Raw genomic sequence first — 23,280 nt, forward strand, 5'->3', positions numbered from 1 at the left:
CTGGCTGTGGCCTCTGCAAAAGGCAACAAAGTTTCAATTATAGAAGCTAAATAAATCCCAGATACCTGCTTCCAGCCAGCCTCCACTGGGAGCTTGGGTGGCTGGAGGCTGTGGCCAGCATGCAAACAGCCATCAGCCCCTCACCCAGGATGGCCACACCCTCATGGGGTGAGGATCCCTGCTGGGGGCTGTGGCCAGCCTACAAACAGCCATCAGCCCCTCACCCAGGCTGGCCAGGCACCCCAGCGGGGTTCCCCACCCTGAAGGGGCTGTGGACAGCCTGCATGCAGCCATCAGCCCCTCACCCAGGCTGGCCAGGCACCCCAGCGGGACCCCACCCTTATCCTGGACACCCTTCAGGGCAAACCAGCCAGCCCCCACCCATGCACCAGGCCTCTATCCCATATAATAAAAGGGTAATATGCAAATTGACCCTAACAGCAGAGCAACTGGGAATCACTGGTCACTATGACACACACTGACCATCAGGAGGCAGACGATCAATGCAGGAGCTGCCCCCTGGTGGTCAGTGTGCTCCCACAGGGGGAGCTCTGCTCAGCCACAAGCCAGGCTGACGGCTGCCAGCATAGCAGTGGTGGCAGCAGCCTCTCCCACCTCCTCAGCAGCACTAAGGATGTCCGACTGCAGCTAGGCCTGCTCCCTGCTGGCAAGTGGACATCCCCCGAGGGCTCCCGGGCTGCCAGAGGGATGTCTGATTGCCAGCTTAGGCCTAATCTCCCGGGGAGCAGGCCTAAGCCAGCAGGTGGTCATTCTCTGAGGGGTCCCAGACTGTGAGAGGGCACAGGCCGGGCTGAGGGACCCTCCCGAGTGCACAAATTTTTGTGCACCAGGCCTCTAGTGTGTGTATATATAAAGATTATATTATATACTTTTCATAATTATTCTAAAAGATATTAATTAAATTTAAAGTGGTTTTTATGTTAAAAATTTGGTTCAGACCACAGAATTAATCCTTCTTATTTAATTAGACTATATAAAATATTATATCTTAGAATTATTTTCTTAAAGATAAATTTCTATACTTTATGCATTTTGTTATTACAACTTTATAATTACTCCCAACTTAATTTGAACTTTAAACTCTTAAAAGCCTTAAATTTTAGCTTGCAAGTTAAATACTTAGAATTTCTCAGATTAGTAATAACTTCACATTTTTTAAGAATATATTTCAAATAAAATACAAGACATATTTAATTAATGGATTCAATTCTATCCTCTAGATTTTTTATACAAAGCAAACTCAGATTAATATTTCAGTAGTCTGTTATTTCAAAATAACTAGATATTTAATAAGTTTTTATTATTTAATTTAGCAAACACCAAAGTTTGAAGTTGCCAAAGGCTCTGGAAAACTACATTTCTGGCTGGTGAAAGGAGAGGGAAGCAGGGAGCTCTTTCAATGTAAAATCGCCACATTCTTTCCGTAGAGGTTGCTGCCGAAGGACCAGCCCCCTCCTTTAACAAGGAGTGAACCCCCATTTATCAATATACCTGAAAATTTTACTATAAATCCTCCATCTTAACTACATTATTTATCCATGTATCAACAATTTTGAGATTTAAAAGCCAATTATTATTATCCAAGGCAAATTCTATAACAGAGATAGCTTACTGACTTCTAGCAGCCTTAATGTTAACCTTGGAAAGCAGTCCATTATTATTCAAAAACTTCCCTCTATTATGGAAATACCAATCTTGTTGCTTAGAACCAGCCTGTATTTTTTCCTTTGGGTCATTTTCGCCATCTTTCTTCTTTTGAGAAAAACAGTTTTTGGTTTTTTTCTATAGCATCCGCAAAGAGATTGAGCTTGGCCCAAGAAGCCATCCAAGATCGGACGGGGCACGCCATTTTTCTTAAGCCAGTCTTCTTCTCCTTACGAGTACAGAAATCCCAGACGCATCCCTTAAATTCTGAAAAATTTTACCGGGAAATAAAAAACATGGTGGAAATGAGACTTTTTTAATAGTACTCTCGGGAGTGGGCATCCATTATACAGGATTACCATGTGTCTCCCCACCCCCACATCCTGCCTTCCCTGGGGAAACTCAGCAAATGGTCTGCTTGTGTTCCTTTTAAACTAAAGGCGTGCTTAATAAACTAACAATAAACATATTAAATCAAACAAAAATGACAGAAAAAAACTACATTCAACAGATAACATGTAGACAAGACTTAATAAATCACAGTTCTTTAAAGTTATTTTAGCTATACTTTGCCTGTCCCAAGGCATCCTATGGTAATTTTTAAACAAAGCATCAGAGTTCCCCAGCGAGAGAGCTGACAGCTCCACCCTCTCTATCTGCCTAGTCTTTCCACACTAGAGGAGAGGATCTGGTGGATTTTTCAATAATTATAGACTTTTGATTCCTAATACGAATTAGGCATTTTGCAATTTGAACACGACCCCACATAGTGAAAGATGACAATGGCACTTCTTTTCCTCGAGCCTGGTTTAGAAGAGTACCTTTTGACATTTTAATTTCTTTGTAATTTTGCCTTTCAACCAACTTCTTCCCCATTATGGCCTGGCTTGAAAAAGGTGTTCCCGCCCACCTAGGCTCGTGATTTTCTAGGCTCAGTACGGGCTTTACACACAGTGAATCCCCCACCAAGTTTACTGGTGACCCCCACCTTTACCGGTGGTCCCCACCTTTACTGGTGATTAACTTCTTTTCTTCACTCTGGTGAATCTTCTTCTCCAGATGTCCTTGTCTTGGATGCCATAATGTTGCAACCTGTTGCAGCAAGGGTTCAAGCATTTGGAGAAGGGCTGCATGTAAATGAATAAACTATACAAGAAATATAAACTTGGAAGGCATTTTGGGGGAGCCAGACGGAGGCTTAGCTCTAGTGACTAAGCTCTCTCAATGTTCAGACCCATGGCTTTCTATTCACACAGTTTGCCCTTTAGCAAAGCAGATATACATATCAAAGGTAAGGCTTGGCTAACAGGAAAAGAGTATCAGGTTAGGCGAAATGCCCTCAGCTGTTTGGCAGCAGGTAACAATATGCAGATCTTCAGCCCTGCTGAAAATGTCCATTCAACCTTTTGAGGACTTCTTGCATTTATCATTACCTGCTGGACTTAGCCTCCAGCACTATATGTCTGTTTTTATGCCAGTACCATGCTGTTTTGATTACTATGGCCTTGTAGTATATTTTGGTATCAGGTAGAGTAATTCCACCAACTTTGTTCTTCTTTCTCAATAGGGGCCTGGGGTAGGGAGGAAAATAAGATACTTGGATTTTGGTTTGTTCCCTATTCAGGGTCTTTTGTGGTTCCATATAAATTTTTGGAATATGTGTTCTAGTTCTGTGAAATACACCATTGGTATCTTGATAGGAATTGCATTGAATCTGTAGATTGCTTTGGGTAGTATGGACATTTTAATGATGTTAATTCTTCCTATTCATGAACACAGTATATGCTTTCCCTTATTTGTATATTCCTCTATTTATTTTTCAGCATTTTATAATTTTCTTAATTCAAGTCTTTTACAATCTTAGCTAAATTTATTCCTAGATATTTTATTCTTTTTGAAGCAATTGTGAGTGGGTGTTTTTTTTTAGTTTCGCTTTCTGATAGTTCATTATATATACTAATAAAAGGGTAATATGCTAATTAGACTGGAAATCTTCTGGACATCCTTCCAAACAAAGCCACAGTGGTGGGGGTTGAGGCACAGTCAGTGAGGGGCCATCAGGCCAACAGAGGAGAGCAGTTAGGGAGCCATCAGGCTGGCAGGGTAGAGCAGTTAGGGAGCCATCAGGCCAGCAGGAGAGCAGTGAAGGGGCGATCAGGCTGACAGGCAGGTGAGTGGTTAGGAGCCAGCGGTCCTGGATTGCGAGAGGGATGTCTGACTGCCGGTTTAGGCCTGATACCAGGCAGTCAGACATCCCCCGAGGGGTTCCGGATTGGAAAGGTTGCAGGCTGGGCTGAGAGACCCCCCTCCTATGCATGAATTTCATGCACAGGACCTCTGGTTGGTGTATAAAAATGCAACTGATTTCTGAATATTTATTTTGTAAACTGTTATGTTACTGACTTCATTTATCAGATCTAGTAGTTTTTTGGTGGAATTTTTATGGTTCTCTTTATACAATATCATGCCATCTGCAAATATGACAAGTTTTACTTCTTCCTTTCCAATTTAGATGCCTTTATTTCTTCTTCTTGTCTGATTTCTATGGCTAGGACTTCCAGTACTATATTGAATAAGAATAGTGAAAGTTGACATCCCTGTCTTTTTCCTGATCTTAATTGGAATGCTTGTAGCTTTTCCCCATTGAGTATGATGTTGGCTTTGGGTTTGTCATATATGGCCATGATTACATTGAGGTATGTTCTCTCTATTTCCACTTTGCTGAGAGTTTTTATCATAAACTAGAGGCCTGGTGCACAAAAATTTGTGAACTCGTGGGGGGGGGGGTCCCTCAGCCCAGCCTGCGCCCATTCACAGTCCAGGACTCCTTGGGGGATGTCCACCTGTCGACTTAGGCCCACTCCCTGGGGGATCAGGCCTAAGCTTGCAGTCAGACATCCTTCTGGCAGCCAGGGAGCCCTCGGGGGATGTCTGACTAAAGGCTTAGGCCCCCCAAGGGATCTGGTCTAAACCAGCAGTCGGATAACCATCTTGCTATCTGGGACCTCTGGCCCCTAACTGCTCACTTGCCTGCCTAACTGAGAGCCCCTAACCACTCTGTCTGCTGGCCTGCTCACCCTCAACTGCCCCCCCCCCACCGGCCTGATAACCCCCAATTGTCCTCCCATTTTGGCCTGATTCCCCCTAACCACCTCTGTCTTGGCCCCGCCACTATGACTTTTTCCGGACTGACATCCGGAAGATCTCCCGGTCTAATTAGCATATTACCCTTTTATTAGTATAGAAAGAGGCCTGGTGCATGGGTGGGGGCTGGTTGGTCTTCCCTGAAGGGGATCCCAGATCAGAGTACGGGTCTCCTTGGGGGGTGTGGCTGGCCTGGGTGAGGGGTTGGGGTGGTTTGCAGGCCAGCCATGCTCCCATCAGGGTGGGGGACTCCATTGGAGGGCATGGCTAGCCTAGGTGAGGGGCTGAAAGCCATTTGCAGGCTGGCCATGCCCTCATTGGGGTGAGGGTCCCCGCTTGGGGGGACTTGGCCGGCCTGGGAGTGGGGCTGAGGGCCATTTGGTTTGCAGGCCAGCCAAGCCCCTGGCTTTGTTAGAAGGTCTTCAGAAGGCCTCTGGTCTAATTAGCATATTACTTTTTTATTAGTATAGACTAGAGGCCCGGCTGAGTCATGTTGGCCCAGGTTCAGTTTTCTTATTAATGAATAGAGGAACCGGCATTATAGATATTTCCATTAGAGAGGAATGTTGTGCGAATTAAACGAGAATACATTGGAAGAACATTTACTAAATTTTGTTATTGATTACATTTTCTGTTGATTATATTTATACTAGAGGCCCGGTGCACAAAAATTTGTGCACTCATGGGGGGGGGGGTCCCTCAGCCCGGACTGCGCCCATTTGCAGTCCAGGTCCCATTGGGGGATGTCCACCTGTCGACTTAGGCCCACTCCCTGGGGGATCAGGCCTAAGCTTGCAGTCAGACATCCTTTTGGCAGCCAGGGAGCCCTCGGGGGATGTCCGACTAAAGGCTCAGGCCCCCAAGGGATCGGGTCTAAACCATTAGTTGTACATTCTTAGTGTGCCACTGAGGTGGGAGAGCTCCTGCCACCACCTCTGCGCTGGCCAGCCATAAGCCAGCTTCTAGCTGAGTGGAACTCCCCATATGGAAATGCACTGACCACCAGGGGGCAGCTCCTGCACTGAGCGTCTGCCCCCTGGTGGCCAGTGAGCATCATAGCAACTGGTCATTCTGCTGTTTAGTCAATTTGCATATTAGCCTTTTATTATTATTATACTAGAGGCCCAGTGCACAAAAATTTGTGCACTCGGGGGGGAGAGGGGGTCCCTCAGCCCATCCTGTGCCCTCTCACAGTCTGGTACCCCTCGGGAGATAACGACTTGCTGGCTTAGGCCTGCTCCCGGGTGGCAGAGGGCACGCCCAATCCCTTGGTGCAGCCCCTGGTCGGGCTCAGAGCAGGGCCGATTGGGGAGTTGGGGTGCCTCCCCCTGTCATGCACAGAGCAGGGCGATCAGGAGGTTGTGATGCCACCATCAGTCACGCTCAGGGTAGGGCCGATTGGGGGGTTGGGGCACCACCCCCTGTCACACTCAAGGCAGGGTCGATGGGGAGGTTGCAGCGCCACCCCCTGTCACGCACAGAGCAGGGCCAATCAGGGAGTTGGGCGCTGCCCCCTGTCTCTCACAGAGCAGGGCCAATCAGGGAGGTTGGGGCTCTGTATCCTGTCACGCACAGAGCAGGGTCGATCAGGGGGTTGGAGAGCTCCCCCCTGTCACGCACAGAGCAGGGCCCATCAGGGAGTTGGGGAGCTCCCTCCTGTCACGAACAGAGCAGGGCAGATAGGGAGGTTGTGGCCCCGCCCTCTGTCACACACAGAGCCGCAGGGCGATCAGGGGGTTTGGGCGCTGCCCCCTGTCATACTGATCCCGGTGCCGGGAGGCCTTGCGGCTCCACTGATCCCAGTGCTGGGAGGCATATTACCCTTTTACTATATAGGATGGAGGCCTGGTGCACGGGTGGGGGCAGGCTGGTTTGCCCTGAAGGGTGTCCTGGATCAGGGTTGGGGTCCCCACTGGGGTGCCTGGCCAGTCTGGCTGAGGGGCTGAGGGCCGTTTTCAGGCTGGCAGGTGTCTGGAGCTCCCAACTGCTCCTTTTTTTCTTTTTTTTTTTTTATTCTGGGCCAACTTTAGCTCTGAGGCCTCGCTGCTGTGTTTACCTTCTGTATTTGATACAATGTTGCAGTCTGGCTGGCTAAGCCCTGCTGACTAACAGCAGGTTTCTAGGGTTTTGTTTAGCTTCTATATTTGCAACATAGTTGCTTAGAGTTGCAGCTGAGAGGCCGGCAGGTCAGGTGGGGAACGTTGGAGTCCGCAGTCACTGGAGCAAGCAAGCCTCCCTATTTACTTCAGTGCATGGCTGCCGGCCGCCATCTTGGCTGGCAGTTAATTTGCATATCGCCCTGATTAGCCAATGGAAAGGGTAGCGGATGTACGGCTAATTACCATGTTTCTCTTTTATTAGATAGGATAGGATGTCCCTATTTCCCCCCTTTTGCCCCCTCTACCCAGCTCTTGCCCCCCACTTCTCTCTGGCCATCACCATACTGTTATCCGTGTCCATGGGTTGTGCATATATTTTCTTTGGCTAATCCCCTCTTTAAATTCACTTCTTTAAATTTTTATTTTCAGATAAGTGCTTATAACTGCACTATTATATATTTTCTATTATATCATTTAGAATTAAGATATTTTTTAATCGAACCCTTGTAAATTTTAGCACAATTTAATAAATTATGCTAGAAGCAATTAGGAGATTTTTCATGTAATGCAGATACATTTCAATTAATATTTTATTAATTTTTAATTTTTTAATATTTTAATTTGAATTAATCTCATACATGTAAAAAAAACTATAAAATACTACAGCATATTATATGTAGCCTTCACCCAATTTCTTAGGTGTTAATAATTTAAACATAACCATTATACAACTAACAAAATTTGGAATATATTTTTCTTATAATCTCTTTAATGTTGCTTAATCCATTTACTTTGTTTTTGTTAATTTTCACCCAAGGATATTTTTTCATTGAATTTTAAAGAGAGTGAAGGGAAAGGGAGAGACACATTGATTGGTTGCCTCCTGCACATCCTTTGATAGGGACTGGGGATCAAGCCAGCAACTGAGGTACATGCCCTTGACTGGAATTGAACCTGGGACCCTTCAGTCCATGGGCTAATGCTCTATCCACTGAGCAAAACAGGCTGCAGCTTAATTCATTTACTTTTAATCTATATGTGTCTTTATATTTAAAGTGGATTTTGTTTTTGATTCACCCTCATAATCTGTCTTGGCTTCTGGGTCCGGCCTGCCTTGCTGCCGGGGACTCAATCGGGTCTCGGGCGGCAAGGCAGAGCCGGCTCCTGGGGCTTCTGGGGCGGCAAAGCAGGGCTGAGCCTGCCCTGGATGGAGGCACACTGGCAGTTCGCGCTGTCCCGCCCTGCCTGCAGTATGCAAATTTGCTGCCATCTTTGTTGGAGGTTAATTTGCATATTGAGCTGATTAGCCCATGGGAGGCATAGCGAAGGTATGGTCAATTACCATGTTTGTCTATTATTAGATAGGATGGGTGCTAGATTTTATCAAATGCTTTTTCTGCATCTATTGATATGATCATGAGGTTGTTATCCTTCAATTTGTTTATGTGGTGTATCACGTTTATTGTTCTGTGGATATTTTACCAACCTTGCATCCCTGAGATAAATCCCACTTGATCATGGTGTATGATCTTTTAAATGTATTACTGGATTCAGTTTGATAATGTTTTGCTGAGGATTTTAGCATCTGTGTTCATTGGGGATATTGCCTATAATTTTTATTCTTTGTGCTGTCTTTATCTGGTTTTGGAATTAGGATAATGCTGGCCTTGTAAAATAAGCATGGAAGTCTTCTCTCCTCTTGAGTTTTTGGTATAGTTTGACAAGGATAGGTGTTAGTTCTTTGAGTGTTTGGTAAAATTCACCTATAAAGCCATCTAATCCTGGGCTTTTGTTTGTTGTGAGTTGTTTTTGTTACTGTTTTCGTTTCACTAGTTTTAATCTGTCTACTCAGATTCTATGTTTCTTCCTGATTTAGTTTTGGAAGGTTGTATGTTTACAGGAATTTATCTATTTCTTCCAGATTGTTCAATTTGTTGGCATATAATTGTTCATAGTATTTTCCTACAATCTTTTGTATTTATTTGGTGTCAGTTGTTACTTCTCCCCATTTGTTTCTGATTTTATTTATTTGTGACCTCTCTCCTTGTTTCTTGGTGAGTGATGAGTCTGATTAAAGTTTGTCAATCTTGTTTATCTTTTCAAAGAACCAGCTCTTGGTTTCATTGGTATTTTGTGTTGATTTTTTATACTCTATTTCATTTATTTCTGCTCTGATCTTTATTACTTTCTTTCTTCTGTTCACTCTGATGGGCAATATCGCCCATCTCCCAGTCTTTCCCTGAAAGAGGTTTATTTGGATACTTCCAAAGCTACTGCTGAGGGTCAGCTTCTAATTCAGCTAACACTGGGACCAGAATAAAAGACTAGAAAAGCCAGAGGATACCTCTCTTGCCTTCTCCCCCTAACCCACTCCAAGTCACCAGTATCCTCCTAGGAGAAGTTTGCACCACATCTGGAACCCCAGCTTTTTTAGCAGCCAACCACTGGAAAATCCCCCCAGATCACCTGGCTCTAACACTCAATATAAATTGCACTTGAGTCCCACAAGACTGTAGCAAAAAAGAAACATTTCTTAATGGGTTCAGGGTCACCACCTCGAAGCTATAACCCCCTACCCCCCCCCCCATACAGATGGAACTGGCAAAATGTCCAACTACAAGTTTCTCCCTGGGAGGAACTTAACTACATACTCTCCCAGCTGCTACTTGAGGGACCATGTTCTAATCATCCTGCACCTCAGTGATGACTGCAATCTTCCAGCTTTGGGACACTGATGTAATGATACAACTACTAGCTACATCTTCACCATTATTTTGTATCATCACACTGCATGATCCTGCTATATTAAATTCTATGTAAGTCCTTGAACAAGCCCTTTTGTTTAAATTAATAATGCTATCTCTCTCCAAATGCCTCTCAGGACCCTTTGACCTAAAGGTGTTATTTCAGGACTAATTTCAGATTGTTAGTACTTCTGGTGCTTCTGGGTCCCACCTGCCTTGCCTGGTTTCATAAGTATAATATTCCAGGATGCACTACAGAAACTTTCTTCTTCGAAATAATTTGAAAACTCTACTCCCTACTTCCCCAAATTCCCACATCACTGAGTCAATAACTCAGTGGCTATCGCTCCAACAACCTCTTTAATCTGATTATATCTGTATTCCTTCATTTTTTTCTACCCCTCTCCTCAGTTGGTTCAAAATTAATGGGTAGGTAGCAAAGAAATCATCAGAAGCCAGGTGTTAAGGAAAAATGTCCTTACCCTACTCAGCAGGTGAAGAGATGGTTCAGCACCAAGGACAGGGGCACCCGTGCTGTCCAAACTTACTGATCCCATTCATGTTTTAGTCATGCCATGATTGCATTCCTTAGGCTAAGAGCTCCCCCTCATTGCTGAATTTATCTCAGTCATAGCTGTCACCTTACATTGAAATTATTTGTTTATTTGTCGTCCCTACCACACTTAAGGGTACCCTCCTTAGCCTCACTTAGTACAATTCCTGGGACTTAGTAGACTCAGCAAATTATACATGAACTAATAAATAAATCAATGACTCAATAAATAAATAAATATATTTCAGGGGGAAAAAAACCAGTAAAGTCTTAGGACACACTTAGAAAAAACAAGTATGCAAGGATTCAAAAATCATACATTTGTTACTAGCCCTTGGCTGTTCATCAGAATGTTCTTTAGAGATTATTAAAAATGCAAAATCCGGCCGAAACCGGTTTGGCTCAGTGGATAGAGCATCGGCCTGTGGACTGAAAGGTCTCAGGTTCGATTCCGGTCAAGGGCATGTACCTGGGTTGTGGGCACATCCCCAGTAGGAGATGTGCAGGAGGCAGCTGATGGATGTTTCTCTCTCATTGAGGTTTCTAACTCTCTATCTCTCTCCCTTCCTCTCTGCAAAAAATCAATAAAATATATTTTTTTAAAAATGCAAAATCCGAGTTGCTGCCTCAGAAATGTAGAATACGAATCCCGAGAGTGGGGATGTGGTATGTGTAAGGGAGTGAGGGACAGGTGATATCTGGGGCATGAAATAATTATTCCATATATAGCTTTAAGTGCTGCTATCCTAGAGGGGGAAGTAGGCATTTTGGAGGGGAGGAAGCTCCAGCTGTGTTTCTATGAGCGACAGGCAGGACCCAATCTTTTCAGCTAGGTTAAAGGGAACTCAAGAGAAAGTGTGGCTTTATGCTGACATCTGCTGATCTCCCACTCCTGCTGGTAAAGTTATTCTTTCTGGTCCTCCCCTTCCTATCTGCAACCTACAGGTACACAGTCCTCAGAACCACTTCGCTTCCCAGGTGGTGCCAGTAGCACAGGGCAGGTCCACCCTGCTTCAACGAGGGAAGCAAAGAAATGCCCAAACCAGCACAGTGGACATGACAGAAAATCCCTTTCAGCTTTTGATTTCCTTCCTTTTATCGAACTTCACCTTTCAGGCTATCTTTGTAGAATTTGCTGCAAAAAGTTCTTATCAAAATGTGAGTGCTAAACATGTTTCATTAAAACTTGGAAGCTCCTATATCTGTAATTTGAGCTGCCAGGCACATTTCAACTATTTCAATTAAGGTGGTCTGTTGTTTTTATCTTTTTGTTCAGAAAGAGTAAATTTTAATTTTAAACACTTATGTAAAGGGATTTCTGCCAGATTTTCCACAGATCTGAAGGCATTTATTAACTGGACTTCATTATTCAATGCAATTCAGAAAAAATCATTCCTGGGTCTCTAATTATGTCCATTGTTATAACAGTTGACCCAGTCCTTTCCTTAAGTAGCTTATGGTGTAGTTAAAGTATGCGGGGCTGGCCTCAAATGATGTGAATGGAGACTTTATTCATCCTCTTCATCACTCTTCTGTGAAACCTAGGAGTCTCATGACTTTTATGACATAACTATGTTGATCAAGAACAATTTACTTGACAAATCTACAAGGCAGTTTCACTTTTTAAAAAAATATATATTTTATTGATTTTTTACAGGGTGGAAGGGAGAGGGATAGAGAGTTAGAAACATCGATGAGAGAGAAACATCGATCAGCTGCCTCCTGCACACTCCCTACTGGGTATGTGCCCACAACCAAGGTATATGCCCTTGGCCGGAATCGAACCCGGGACCCTTGAGTCCACAGGCCGACGCTCTATCTACTGAGCCAAACCCGTTAGGGCAGCAGTTTCACTTTTTAATTGAATTTTAAAACCTTGATTAACTATGTTATTTAAAACTTGTGTTTTAATACAGTGGGGCCTTGACTTACGAGTGTCCTGATTAACGAGTTTTTTGAGATACCAGCTGTCTCTCTGCCGATTTTTTGCATTGAGTTGATAGAGTAATTTGAGTTAACGAGCTCCTTAACGAGCCCGGTCTCGGAATGAATTAAACTCATAAGTCAAGGCCCCACTGTATTTCTAAATTCCATATTAATATTGTATGAGAGTTGTTCCTTTGCAGGAGAATATTCAAACTCTGAAAATTATAATGTTTTAAAAGATAACATTTGGCCCTACTGGGTTTGGCACAGTGATTAGAGTGTCACCCATGAACTGAAGGGTCTTGGACAACATCCCAAAGGGTCTTGATTCCGGTCAAGGGCACATACCGCAGTTGCAGACTTGATCCCTGGCCCCAGTTGGGGTGTATGCTGGAGACAACCAACAATTGTCTTTCTCACATCAATGTTTCTCTCTCTGTTTCTCTGCCTCCCACTCTCTCTAAAAATCAATAGGAAAATATCCTCAGATGAGGATTAACAACAACAACAAAAGATAATATTGGATGAAAGGCTGAACTCTTCAGTGTATTTGAAACCATTTAGAATTATATAAAAATGTATATCTCCTTCAGTTAATATAATATATATCATATTATATTATACTAGAGGCCCGGTGCACAAAATTTGTGCACTCGGAGGGGAGGGGGGTACCTCTGCCCAGCCTGTGCCCTCTCCCAGTCTGGGACCCCTCAGGAGATAATGACTTGCTGGCTTAGGCCTGCTCCCGGATGGCAGAGGGCAGGCCCAATCCCTAGGTGCAGCCCCTGGTCATGCACAGAGCAGGGCGGATTGGGAGGTTGCGATGCCACCTTCAGTCAGGCTCAGGGTAGGGCCAATTGGGGGGTTGGGGCACCGCCCCCTGTCACACTCAAGGCAGGGTTGGTGGGGAGGTTGCGGCGCCACCCCCAGTCACGCACAGAGCAGGGCCCATCAGGGGATTGGGGAGCTCCCCCCTGTCACGCACAGAGTAGGGCCGATAGGGGAGTTGGGGCACTGCCCCCTGTCACACACAGAACAGGGCGGATCAGGGGGTTGGGGCGCCGCCCTCTATCACCCACAGAGCAGGGCCGACCAGGGGGTTGGGGCGCCGCCAGTCTCACACTCAGGGCAGGGCCGATGGGGAGGTTATGGCTCTATCCTGTCACACACAGAGCTGCAGGGCGATCAGGGGGTTTGGGCGCTGCCCCCTGTCACGCTGATCCCAGTGCCGGGAGGCCTCGCGGCTCCGCTGATCCCGGTGCTGGGAGGCATATTACCCTTTTACTATATAGGATAGCGGCCTGGTGCATGGGTAGGGGCTGGCTGGTTTGCCCTGAAGGGTATCCTGGATCAGGGTGGGGGTCCCCACTGGGGTGCCTGGCCAGCCTGGATGAGGGGATGATGGCTGTTTGCAGCTGGTCACACACCCGTCAGGGTGGGGGTCCCCACTGGGGTGCGTGGCCAGTCTGGGTGAGGGGCTGAGGGCTGTTTTCAGGCTGGTGGGCGACTGAAGCTCCCAACCGCTCCTTTCTTTCTTTCTTTTTTTTTTTTTTTTTGTTCTGGGCCAAGGCCTCTGCTGCTGAAATCAGGTATCTGGTTTGTTTTGGTTCTATAATCAAAACATTGTATCATCTCCAGCTCTGAGATCCCGGCCGGCTGAAAGCTGGTTTCTGGGGTTTTGTTTAGCTTCTATATTTGTTACAATGTTTCAAACTGCCAGCTCAGAGGCCGGCAAGGCAGGCAGGGAACGTTGGAGTCCTCCTTCACTGAAGCAAGCAAGCCTCATGTTCGCTTCCAGCTGCCTGGCTGCTGGCTGCCATCTTGGCTGGCAGTTAATTTGCATATCGCCCTGATTAGTCAATGAGAAGTGTAGCGGTCGTATGATAATTACCATGTTTCTCTTTTATTAGATAGGATAAGTATATATGTATGTATTTCCTTTCTTTAAAATTAATATAATTCTACATTCCTAATCTTTTCAGAAAGGTTAGCTATTAAAACATAACAAAAACTTTATTAGTTATAGTATTTCTGTTGTTCAAGGAAGGAAAAGCTCTCTTAAAGTACAACTAAAATCAATGTACTTATAGTAATACTAGAGGCCTGATGCATGAAATTCATGCACTGGGGGGGGGGTCCCCTCAGCCTGGCCTGTGCCCTCTAGCAGTCTGGGACCCCTTGCTACTTACTGCCCGCCTTCTCACTGCTCCTTACCGCTTGGCTCACTGCTCTTTAGGGCTGCCGAGGAGGCAGGAGAGGTTCCCGCCACCGCCATTGCACTTGCCAGCTGTGAGCCCGGCTTTTGGCTGAGCAGCGCTGCCCCTGCGGGAGTGCACTGACCACCAGGGGGAAGCTCCTGCATTGAGTATCTGGTCCCTGGTGGTCAGTGTGCATCATAGCTAATGGTTGTTCCACCATTTGGTCTATTTGCATATTAGGCTTTTATTATATAGGATTACTACAGTACCTGCCACATGGGTTCCATCTCCTGGTCTGTCAAAATAGAAGTGATAGAAGAAAGAGATAGTGCTAAAGATACAATGAAAATGCGGAAAACATTAAAATCTCTGCAGATGAACATAACTAAATACTCTTGGGTGTGAATTATCATGCAGAGAAAGCTATTTAAAGCATGATTCAAAAATTGTGTCTGCATTTTTTTATGTCCTTGGAAGCTTAAAATGTAAGATACTACAAGTGTTGTCATTTAAGAAATGTTTTGAAGAGTTCTGGTCAAGACGGCAGCTTGGTAAACACCATACTTAGAACCTCCACCAACTACATCAAAACTATGACTAAACTGCCTGAAAACTAGCTGAACAGAAGTTCTATCACTAAGGATATACAGAAGAAGCCACACTGACCCTGGTAGGAGGGGTGAAGGCACAAAATGAGCTGGTCCCACACCCATTTTTTAATAAAAATCAGGAAAGATACCTTACCTGCAGTGGTCCCCCCTAAGAAGTGAGGGGTCCTAGCCTCACACAAGGCCTGCCAGCTCAGGGTTCCAGTATTAGGAGGAGAAGTCTCCAAACCTCTGGCTGTGAAAATCAGCAGGGATTGTGGCTGAGTGAGACAGAGAGCTGCTGGAGTCTCAGGCAGTTCCTATTAAAAGGCCCATGCACAATATTACTCAGACTCACTCTCTCTGAGCTCCAGCACTGGGGCACCAGGCACACACAAGGAGGAACTGAGTTGTCTGGTATCAGGGCAAGAGCTGGAGGGGCAGCTTTCTGCCATAAAAAAAAGTTCTCAAAAAGGCCATTGTTCCTTTGCTGAGCCCTCCCCACACAGAGCCTGCAGGTGAGCCCCATAACTGAGTCAACCTGGCTAACACTCTTTGCCCCATACCTGTGATTCTCTGACATGCAGCCTCACCAAACTTGTGGGCCCAGCCAAGCTGTTTCTAGGGACTTTTCCATGCAAATGGCATGTCTTGGCTCATGCTTCAAACATTCCTAAAATTTCTTAAACATCTGGCCTAGCAAGCCCCATACATTTAGCTAAGTGGCCTCAGGCCTGGTACTAGCAACAGTCAGCCTGTTTAGAGCTTGGCCTTCCCCTGGCAAGGCATAGGCAGTGGCTCACCTTGTACCTCCTGGGAGGCCCAGAGCTAGTGAACATGGTGGTGAGCTTCACACCATGCCAGATTACAACCTAACCACCTCCACAAGCAACACACTCAAAGGGAAGAGTTGGCAGGCACCAAACCCTCACTGAAGCAGGTCCTGCTCTGTGGGATCAGCGCTGCCTAGCAGATCCTAAGCTATAGTTGAAGCCAGTCCTCACAGCCAATTGCCCTGGGGGTCAGTCCTCTCCAGTGACTTGCCAACAACAATCAAGAGTCAACTACAATAGGACAGTGCACACAGCCCACTCATAGAGTGCACACCAGCTCAGTGACTGGGCTGCACCACTAGCTCCTATAGGAAACCTACTGCATTAGGCCACTATACCAAGTTCTAATACATGGAAACACACACACAGGAAAGCAGTCAAAATGAGAAGACAAAGAAAGAGATCCCAAATGAAAAAACAGAAGTCTTCAGAAAAAAAGAACTAAATGAAATAGAGGTAGCAGATACAGAGTTAAAAGCAATTGTTAAAAGGATGTTCAAAGAACTTAGTGAGAAATTCAACAGCATAAAAAAGTATGTGCAAAACTAAAACAACAACAATAGCAACAACAACAAAAAAGAAACAGTCAGAAATGAAGAATACATTTATTAAAATGAAGAGTATATTACAGGGAATCAACAGTAGAGTAGATGAAACTGGATTAAATGCTCCAATCAAAAGACATGTGGTGACTGAATGGATAACAAAACAAGACCCTTACTTATGATGTCTACAAGAGACTCATTTCAGATTGAAATTAACACAGATAGAAAGTAAAGGGATGGGAAAAGATAGCTCATGAAAATGGAAACAAAACAGAAAAGCTGGGATAGCAATAATTATACCAGACAAAATAGACTTTAAAACAAAGGCTATCTAATGAAAGACAAGGAAGGACCTGGCACTGCCACTTCTGGGTATTTATACAAATAAACGTAAAAGGCTAAATCGAAAAGACATAAACATCCATATGTTCATCAAAGCATTATTTACAATAGCCAAATATGGAAGCAACCTATGTGTCCATAAATACATGAATGGATATAGAAGTGGTGCATGGAATATGACTCTGCCATAATAAAGAATGAAATCTTCATATTACTCTGGGCGAAATAGGTCAGACAGGGACAAATGCCAGTTGATTTCACTTACATGTGGAACCTAAAGAACAAAATAAATGAGCAAGCAGAGCAGAAACAGACTCATAGAGAACATTTTGAGGGTTGCCAGTATGGGGTGGCAGGGAGGAGATGAAGGATGGGTAAAAAAAGAAGTACAAATTGGTAGTTACAAAATACTCCCAGGGATGTAAAATGCAACACAGGGAATGTAGTCAATAATCCTATATAATAAAAGCCTAAGCAACCATTCAACCATTCAACTGTTTGACCAATCGACTAGTAGCTATAATGTGCACTGATCATCAGGGGGTAGACACTCGGACTGGTAGGTTAGCTTGCTGCTGGGGTCAGGCCAATGGGGACTGGGTGAGACGGGACAGACATGCCCTGGAGCCCTCCCACGGTCCCTCCCATGCCCTGATCATGCACTGGTGGGTCCCTTGGCCTGGTCTTTGCCCTCTTGCAATCCGGACCCCTCGGGGGATGTCCGCAGGCCAAGCCAAGGCACCCCATCAGTGCACAAATCCATGCACAGAGCCTCTATTATTATAATAACTATGTATGGTGTCAGATGGGTACTAGATGGTCACTCCATAAGTTATACCAATGTGTAATAATGTGGTTGTACACCTGAAACAAATATAATATTGTACCATCAACTGTAATTTAAAATATTAAAATTAAGAAAAACAAAATAGGGTCTTTATAATATCTTTATTAAGCTGTAATTCATATACCCTATAATACATCACTAAATTATACAATTTTTAAAAGGTTTTTTCTCTTGTATTGTGTTCCAAAGATGAATGTGTCTGTGCATCTCATCCTCCAATTCATTATGGCATGTTAGTAACCAAGCTAGTAATTTCACCTCCATCTGCCTGACTCCTAGGTTCTAATATCAGAAGGGAAAGAGGGCAGTCATTTGCCACCCACCCCACCACAGCTCCAACAAGAAAGGTGACTACACAACACTTACAGAAATGTTTCTTCTTCCTTGATTTTATAATGATGTGCATTGTCCAAAACAACCCCCACTATAAAGAGGGGGAAACTTACATTTTAGAAAGGATTATAATGAAGCCAATACCAACAAAAGCACAACAAATACAAGTAGATGTTCATTCATTCAACACTAATTTATTGATAAGCTACCATTAAATTATATCTGAGGTTATGGGTTAGAAAATAATGTTGCATTCTCTCTCTGAGACCAATTTGATAAACATACAAACCAGACACATGTACACATTTTCAAATTTAATATATTTTCAGTAACTGTTGAGACTTTTAAGTTAAATTTTGATATTCTTATTTTAAATGGTATAGAAATAAATGTAATATAAAATGTAATAAAATCAAGTCCATTTGCCCATTTAAAGTATTACAATTCATTATCCAACTGTGAATAGATTAATGTGCAAAAGGAAATACACTAGGCAGTCTGTAAATATTAAAAGCATGTATTTCGCTGCAAAAAAATGAGCAAAAATTTATTGACTAAGAACTAAAAAGTTAAGTACAGAGAAAATGAGTGAAAAAAAAAAAGAATAGGAATAAGTTGAGCAAATATCTGTTCCCTTCAAAAGATAAAATGACTATGGGACAATTACCTAAGTGAGCAAAGAGAAGTGAGGCCATGAGCAATTACATAGAGCAATATAAAAACAAGTTGATTAAACTCATCTCTGCCTTATGAGAAACTAGCCTAACTACTGTGATAGTTTGAATAGAGTTAAAATTCAGAGTAGAAAGGCACTTCCTTGGTGATGTAAACGTGAGGCCTGTGTTTAGTCAGGAAGATATCTGACTCAACATTCTGTTGAGACACAATGTTCTGTCTGCCATGTACAAAGTTAAAGTCTTAGGAATAGTAAATGTTTTAGCTTTCATATATTTGTATACAGAGTGGCTAAACTATTGAATACACATTTGAGGAATGGAAAACTTTAATAAATCATTAGCATTCTAATATTTTATGAAAGTGTCACAAGTGGACCAAAAGTCTAAAATTAATCAATGTAAAATTGAGTCTCCCTATTTAACACAGATTTAGTTCATGATTGAGGAAATGTCATGCCATGAATTGTGTTAGAAACACAAATACTGAAAAGCACTTGCACATAAAATATTTTGAAACCAGAGAAATTTCATCTGTTAAAAAATTTCCTGGAATAAATTGTTAAGTTTTAAGTTATTAGTAAAATATTTTAGGTGCAAGAAAATCTAACTAGTCCCTGGCAGGGTGGCTCAGCTGGTTAGAGTGTCATCCAGTACCCCAAAGCAACTGATCCATGTTGCTCTCTCACCTCTCTCTCTCTCTCTCTCTCTCTCTCTCAAAAACAATTAAAAAAACATTCTTGGGTAAAGATTAAAGAAAAAACATAAAGAAAATCTAACTAGTGATATATTTGTCCTAATTTTATCTCTTGTATTTTATAATATCATCAAAGAACACTGAAATTACTTCTGATATACAGAATAAACATCCCAGAATTAAACTAGAATGTAAATACTAAAGGTAAAAATCATCAAAACAGACAGGCCGTCATCTATACCACTATATGGAATCAAGTGGACAAGGCTAACCTTCATGTCATGGTGAGAGAAGCAACACATCTAAATCTTCTGAAGGTGGAGAAAACTGAAAGCACCGATTAGTGATATTTTGTTATAATTATTGTGCGTAAAGTTGGGAAAACAAGGTAGGAAGAGTTCAAAATGTTAAAACCTTGCCAATAAAGGGGATTGAAAAACAAATTCAATATTAAGGCATTTTTAACATTTTACTCTCCAGAATCACAGCTTAAAAAACTGTAGAAATGTGTTGTTTTGTAATGGCCCATCCCACAACCCACCCCACTCTTTCAATTTAGACGGCATGTTAGCACCTCCCATAGTATTTATGTTTTCCTAGTGGCAATAATTAAATTCCCAGCAGCTCTAGAAGGCACCTCTGTCTGTAAGTCTCAGGACTCTGTAAACAACAGCTGTACAAGAAGTCTTTCCAGGCATTCCGCAGGGATTTGTGGCTGATCTCTGTATCTGGATAAAGTGGCGCTTTTTTACTCTCTATAAAGTCTAGCATGATTTGGCGAACCAATACCCCACAAGGAAACTATTCATACCTTAGAACCAACATTAAGTTTAAACTTTGTTTTTCAAATTATCTAGAAATACTAAAAAAACAAAAACACTTTTTTCTTTCCAAAAGATTAAAGACAAAAATTTTCACAAATATCTTCTCTTGTATTGCTTCTGCAGCTACACACTCTTTCATCTTCATCTTCTAAAATGAGACATTATCTGATTTTCCTAGTGAGAACGAACAAGAACATTTTAGGTTTGCCTGATGCTTACCAATTTACAGAAGTATTTGCCATTTATTTTCTTTTTGTACCCAATAGTCCAGTTTCACAACTTTGAAGCACTTAGACCATATTTGCCCAAAAGGTGATCTAAAAACCCTCAGCTTTGCTCTTCTATGATGTGATCCGATGAAGCCAAATGGAAAAACAAGGTTGAAGCCTCATTAGCATAGGCCTATGCTGTTTTTCTCTGCATTAGGACCATAAAAGCACCATCAAAACCATAAGCCACGTGCGCTGATTGTAATGGGTATTTTAGTGAGTGACAGCATCACAGTGAAGTGAGACCTCCTTTGCATGTCCCCTGAAATCCCTCAACTAGTAGGACATCCAGACCCCAACAAAGGTTCCTGTGCGCCACACACTGAAAAGTCCATGGCCAGTACTTCCGAAGGTGGGCATATTGGAATGAGTAGGAGAGGCAGGATGGGAGGGGGAAGAGGGGACGACAGGGACAGACCCATCACTGCAGCAAGGCGGAACCTACAGGTCCAGCAAACACAGAAGCAGTGGTTGAGTCGGGGTGCAGCTCCCACACCACAAACCAGTGCAGGGCAACTGCCAGCAGCATTCCTAACTCTCCCTCCCACAAGTCCAGATCCCTCCCCAGTTGCAGCTGTGCTCACACCTTCACAGACCAGCAGCAGCAGCAAAGCAAAGCCTCCAGCCTCCAGGCCACAGTACCTTGCTGCCAGTGGCCATAGGGAATGAGGTAGCAGCTCAGTGGGCTCACACACTGGCTCCCCTCAACTGGCCACATCCCTGTCAGGGGGGTGGTGCTGAGACCCAGGAAACCCGGATCCAACACCAGAACCCACTACCCTGGTCACCCCACCTTCACTCCCAAGTCCAAGGCAAAGCCTCCTACACCTTTACTCACAAGCATCCCCTGCCCCAAGTTTAAGTAGTCCAGGTAAGAGAAAACAAAAACTGCGCTATACTACCATCTACTGGATAACAAAAGAAAGACCTCAAATTATCAACCTGCTGAACTGTGGAAAGGAAAATGTTCCCAAATAAGAAGTGTTCACCACTTCCAATGTGCCCGCAGAGGAACGGCCCATCAAGCAGCATGGACCACCCAGGTAACAATTACACGGGAAGACAATGACAGTTCTCCAGAAAGGAACTCAAAATAATGGATGACTGTGATCTAAAGGAGAGAGAAATCAAAACAGCAGTCATGAAGAAACTCAACGAGATACAAGAAGGCAGTTCAATGAGCTCAGGAATAAAATTAATGAACAAAAGAAGTACTTTACCAAAGAGATGAAAACTATAAAAAAAGAACCAAACTAATTATGGAACTAGAAACTCAATGAATGAGATAATGAATGGATATATTGATAACTGATACACAATGAAAACTAGTTGCTATGTCCAAGATGGCCTGACACTGCCATCTTAGTCATCAGTCATTCAAGGGCTGGCAAGATACAGACATAAGTGAACTTCATTTAAAAATGCAAATATATAAAATAAAAATTCAAATATTTCCTTCATTTCACTATTTAGAAAATGTACAACTGCTCAGCAAGACATTTTATAAAAACTGAAATAAAAATGCTGTAAGTAAAGTAGCAATTAAGAATGTTCTCTACGTAAGATGACAAAAATTCACACTTAAACACAGAAATTAATCAGTTTAGTATTACATGTTTATTTAATTCATAAAAGATTCTCAGCGGAGGAATCACCAAGTTTTCTATTTCATGCGAAACTATTAGGATTTCCAACACAAGGTGTCTCCAGGACTGGCCTCGTATTAGTAGTGTTCAGTCATCTGTTTTGTTGTTTCTACAAGAAGGAGAACTTCAGTGCTGTCCTCTGCTAGCTGCGTCTTAGCCCTGTAAAGATGGTAAACAACAGGTGCTTAGTATTTTATTTTTCCCTAAGTGACTTGCATTTTTATAAGTATCCAGGATAGTAAATGGAATTTCCCATTAAATAGCATTTTAACAATAAAAATGTGTCAGAGCAGAGCTACTCTATTCAAGTATAGGTTCTAAACTGTTCTAAAAAGTACTTATGTTTCTAGGGAGTGGGGAAAGGTGGTCCCAGCTAAGTAATCCAAAGTAGGAAGGCTGTCAGTGATGCAGACAGCTTATCAGGTAATACTTGCTGCCTCTGGAAGGGCTGTACTTACGAGATCCTTAAAGATGCCCTTGGACATATTTAGTAGCCACTTTAGAGATTTAAAAAAAAATCCCTCAAAGACATTGTCAAGCATTTGCCTTCACCACCCTTATACAATACACTCCTTAGCTTAGAGATATTAATAATTTGACACCCAGGCATAATTTAGAGCAACAACCTCTAAGGGAGAACAGGATAGCCTGGCTGGTGATCAAATGAACGAAAACAGCTCCAGAGGCCATTGCTTATAACATTGTTACCAAGGCGTTGGAGGTGGGATCTGCCCTTTCTGTCTTCCCCACACCCTCCTCCTGCAGATCACATTATTTTTAGCCACTTTGTCAATTATACTGCCCCTCACCCCTATGTTAATCTTTGCCTATTTAACATGTATGGCTCTATGTGGAGTAGAAAAACTATCAAGGATAGTCTCTCTAAAGGCTCCCTCTAGTGATAATAAAAAATATCACAATAAAGAAAATAAATTTACCAAGTACCAGATAGTGTTGGAGGAACTTAACCCTTTGTGTTTAAGTTGTCTTAAATGTTTCTATTTAGGGGCATTCTGACACACGATTTTATAATAATATTGATAACTTTTAGAGCTTCAAGACATTCAGCTTAAAGACTAGTAGATTAGTTTAACTACATGGAAACATTAAGGGGGAAAAAACTAAAGGCACGTAAAACCAAAAAAGGAGGAGAGATGAAACTGTCTTGAAGGAACATTTGAAAGGTAAGTTTATTTACTAACATCATTTGCCAAAGTTATACTATTTAGTTAGCTTTCGTGCCCTACTAATCTCATGAACCTGGCACAATAGTAATTATGTTTTAAGTTTAGAGGCTAATTGATGAGTTAAATTTATTTTCTCTGATTCTGCATTTGACGTATAAAGTTCATTT

Source organism: Myotis lucifugus, unplaced genomic scaffold, assembly GCF_000147115.1.
Source record: "Myotis lucifugus unplaced genomic scaffold, Myoluc2.0 scaffold_306, whole genome shotgun sequence".
NCBI classification, from domain to species: Eukaryota; Metazoa; Chordata; class Mammalia; order Chiroptera; family Vespertilionidae; genus Myotis; species Myotis lucifugus.